Source organism: Cryptotermes secundus, unplaced genomic scaffold, assembly GCF_002891405.2.
Source record: "Cryptotermes secundus unplaced genomic scaffold, Csec_1.0 scaffold518, whole genome shotgun sequence".
NCBI lineage: Eukaryota > Metazoa > Arthropoda > Insecta > Blattodea > Kalotermitidae > Cryptotermes > Cryptotermes secundus.
The window spans coordinates 100,095-105,005 of NW_019731580.1; positions in this window are offsets into that span (position 1 = coordinate 100,095).

Sequence of the window (4,911 nt, forward strand, 5' to 3'; positions counted from 1 at the left end):
TCTAGGGATCAAGCTACAACAACACCATATCAGCATATACCATTACCTATGCTATCACAACAAAATATACAACAACGCAATTCCTACTCAAATGCTGCAAAGTACTGCAGTCAACCACCACTCAACATACCAATATACAACCCTAAGCAGTCATCACCTGCAGAATATCCCCCACTACCAAATCATCAGAAACATGAATGGCAAACGGTCCACTATGGCAAGAAGCGAAACAGAAACAGTGATGAAACTGGAGATAGACTGACTCAAAAGAAAAAGCAAGCCTATTGGCTAGACCAACCAACACCTACTCACAACAGATACGAAAACCTCCCTACAGAAGAAATGGAGACCACGACAGCCAATACAAACAAAGAACCAAAGCCACCACCTATCTATGTAACCGGTGTCAAACATATTCAACCACTGATTCAATTGCTGAATGAACTGGCTAAAGATAGCTACATCACAAAAACGATAAGACACGATCAAGTAAAGATACAGCCATTAAAGAGTGAAGTGTATAGTACAATACTCAAAGCACTAATGGAAAAAAACACAGAATTCCACACCTACAAACCCAAAAAAGATAAAACTTTTCGAGTGGTCCTAAAAAACATACATCCGTCCACTGACCTCAAAGAAATTACCCACAGTCTAGCGGAAGAAGGACATGAAGTTACCAACATTTGGAACGTCAAGCAACGACACACCAATTTACCCTTGCCATTGTTCTTTGTTGACCTTAAGGCACAAACTAATAATAAAGATATATACAACATCAAGTTACTTTTAAATACATGTGTCCAATTTGAGGCACCACATACCAGACGTGAAATCCCCCAATGCATGAGGTGTCAGAAATACGGGCATACAAAAAACTATTGCCACAACACACCCTGCTGCGTTAAATGTGCCAGAAATCATTTAACCAAAGACTGTCCAAAAAAAACGCATGATGACGACGTAATTTGCGCCAACTGCAAAGAGCACCACCCAGCCAATTATCGCGGCTGTATAGTTCATAAACAATTACAACAAAAACTGTATCCAACATTGCGAGATCGGACGAACTACTCAAGAGTCACACAACCGGGTGCTACATATGCACAAATCACAAAACCGCAGGTGATACAGCCAATCCCATTTGAAGATCAATCAAATCTACCTACAACATCACAACCAGTTCATGAATTCACTGAATTAAAACAAATGATGAAACAGCTAATGGATCAAATGGGGACTCTACTCAACCTAATAACAGCCCTTATCGCTAAAACTCCCTAATGACACAACCACCCATCGTCCTGCCTCTAGCTAACGAGTTAGCTGGTCCGCAACGTGTGATGAATCAACTACACAGATCAACTAGAAACTCATCTAACATCATATCAGCCTCTAACAACAAACCCTCGAAATGGCTCAAATCTTAAAAATAGGTATCTGGAACGCCAACGGATTAGCACAACATGCACAGGAAATCAAAACATTCTTATTACATAATAATATCGACATCATGCTAATATCGGAAACGCACTTTACACAGAAGAGCTATTTCACAATACCAAACTTCAATGTATACCACACAAACCACCCAGATGGCACAGCGCATGCAGGTACAGCAATAATCATTAGACGCAACATCAAACATTATGAACGAGAAGAATACCAACAAGAAAATATACAAGCTACCAGCGTAGTCATCCAGGAACACTCCAGCGAATTAACACTCTCATCTATCTATTGTCCGCCCAAATATAATAACAAAACCAAAGATTTCGAACACTTTTTTCAAACACTAGGCAATACTTTCCTAGTGGGAGGAGATTTTAATTCCAAACATGTGCAATGGGGCTCCAGACTCACCAACGTCAAAGGACGGGAATTAATTGCCACCATGAAACGCAATAATCTCAACTACCTATCAACGGGACAACCCACATATTGGCCAACTGATAGAAGGAAGAAACCGGATATAATAGATTTTTGTATTACTAAAGGGCTAGACAAAAGGAAATTCCTTGTAGAATCAAGTCTAGACCTTACATCTGACCATACCCCAATCATACTTACTCTATATGCTCAAAAAAAAAAAAAAAACGGAAAGAACCCACTCTACATAGCAAATATACAGACTGGGACTTGTTTCGCGAAATATTGGATTCACTAGTTGTACTAGAAACTCCTCTAAAAACAGAAACCGACATCGATTCTGAAGTTGAGAGACTAACCAAAACCATACAAACGGCAGCATGGCAAGCCACCCCAGACCGAAATGAAAACTGCCTCAAAGAGACATGTCCAATTATCGTTAAACAACAGATTGCGGAAAAAAGAAAAGCCCGCAAAAGATGGCAACACACCAGATCCGACTCTGACCGAAAAATATTCAACAAAAAAGCTAAAGACCTAAAAAATCTACTTCATCACCTCAAAAACGAACATATCCAGGCGCACCTCAAAGGATTAACCGCAACCGACACCACCAACTACTCACTCTTTAAAGCAACACGGAAACTGAACAGACCTCAGGAATTAGTACCACCACTGCAAACTGCCGACGGAAACTGGGCACGAAATAACCAAGAGAAGGCCACAACATTCGCCACACATCTTTCCAAAGTGTTCCAACCATATGGCACTAAACTTACACCAGTTGAAGAAAATGAAATCCATAATTACCTTGACGCTCCCTATCAGATGCATCAACCTATGCGCAATTTCAAATACAAAGAGGTCGAGTCAATCATCAAAAAGGATCTAAATCCAAAGAAAGCTCCTGGATTTGATTTAATCACAGGGAAAGTCTTACAAGAAATTTCGAAACCATGCATCCAAAAAATAACGCATATATTCAATGCTGTGTTAAGACTAGAATACTATCCATCACTATGGAAAGTATCACAAATCATTATGATCCCAAAACCTGGAAAAAACAAAACAGAAGTCACATCCTACAGACCAATAAGCTTGATCCCAGTCCTCTCTAAAGTACTGGAAAAATTACTCCTGAAACGACTTAATCCGGTATTGGAAGCCCAAAGCTTAATCCCTAAACATCAATTTGGATTCAGAAACAGACACGCCACCACAGAACAAGTCCATAGGGTGGTCAACACAATCAACAAAGCTCTCGAAGCAAAACGATACTGCTCAACAATGTTCCTTGACATCAGTCAAGCTTTTGACAAGGTATGGCATGTGGGATTATGCTACAAATTAAAACAAGCACTACCACATCAAATGTATGCCACACTGCGATCCTATCTCACACAAAGGTACTACCTCATAAAACAGCAGGAAGTATACACAGACCTGTATCCAATATTATCTGGTGTACCCCAAGGCAGCGTGTTGGGGCCTGTCTTATACTTGCTCTATACAGCTGATCTCCCTACAACTCAACAAATAACCACAGCCACGTTTGCTGACGACACAGTTATCCTGGCGTCACACAGCAACCCCTCATCGCTTCCTTGCACTTACAAAATCACCTTAATCACATCCAACATTAGCTCAACAAATGGCGCATGAAGGCCAAGGAAGATAAGTCTACTCATGTAACATTTACCATGAAACATGACAACTGCCCTTCAGTACAACTCAATAATTCTCAAATTCCACAAGCAGACGACGCCAAATATCTTGGCATGCACCTGGACAAAAGACTCACATGGCAAAAACATATCAAGACCAAACGCACACAGCTCAGAACTAAATTCCACAAGATGTATTGGATGCTGGGACGCCATTCGGAGCTCTCAACAGAGAACAAGATCCTATTATATAAAACTATACTAAAACCGATATGGACCTATGGCATACCCTTATGGGGTACCGCTAGCAACTCCAACATCGAAATTCTTCAACGATTCCAAAATATGGTACTGCGTGTACTAGTTAACGCACCATGGTACGTACCAAACTTCGTCCTACACAAGGACCTGGGAATTCCAACAGTACGCGAGGAAATCACGCTCTCCAGTAAAAAATATCAGGCACGCCTCCGGAAGCACCCGAATTCCTTAGCGACGCACCTCTACGATGAAGAAAAAGACAGGAGGCTTCACAGATTTAAACCGTCAGAACTGTTAACCAGATTTCCTATCTAATTTTGTAAAACAATTAACTAGTTGACTATATTTAGTTAAATTACATATAGAACGAGCTCATTGGAACACGTTCTTCATGGTAAATTACTTTTATACTCATCATAACTAGTACTTATTATCCAAAATAGCTGGATAGATTGTATAATAAATTGGAGAAATAAAAAAAATTTTGGTGGTGATTTGACAACTGCACCGCTGGGTGTGAACTGACGTCTTACCTTCCGTCCTTGGCTTGCTGACCTTGAATGTAAATTACACACAGGCAATTAAAGGGTTTATTCTTCTTATTTAAAAGTTTAAAAATGATTTTAAATTCGTTATCGATTTAATTCCGTACAGCTTGTTGCAGAAATATTAATCGTACTTGACATCAGTCGGTATAGCGACAAGGCTACGGTCTGGAAGACCGGGCTTCGATTCTCGGCAAGGGAAGATCTTTTTTCTACTTCACAGAGTCCAGACCATCTGTGGGGTCAACCCCTTGTCCTAACCAATGTGTACGGGTGCTGTATCCTCGGTGGAAATGTGACGGGGGGTGAAACTGGCCACTCACCTCCATATATTGCCGATGTTTAAGAATGGCGCAGCTATACCACCTTCATGGTGTAGTGCTTAATTATATAATTAAGTACTGGGATAACTTTACTTTTTACTTTTAGCTTCCTCAGAAGAATTTGATATTGTCACAATTTTATGGAGTGTCTGTAGACGGAGTTTGCATTTGTAATTGGATTTATTGAACTGTTAGAGAACGTAAGTACAAGTAACCATATCGCTGTCAGTAATTCACACACACACACAC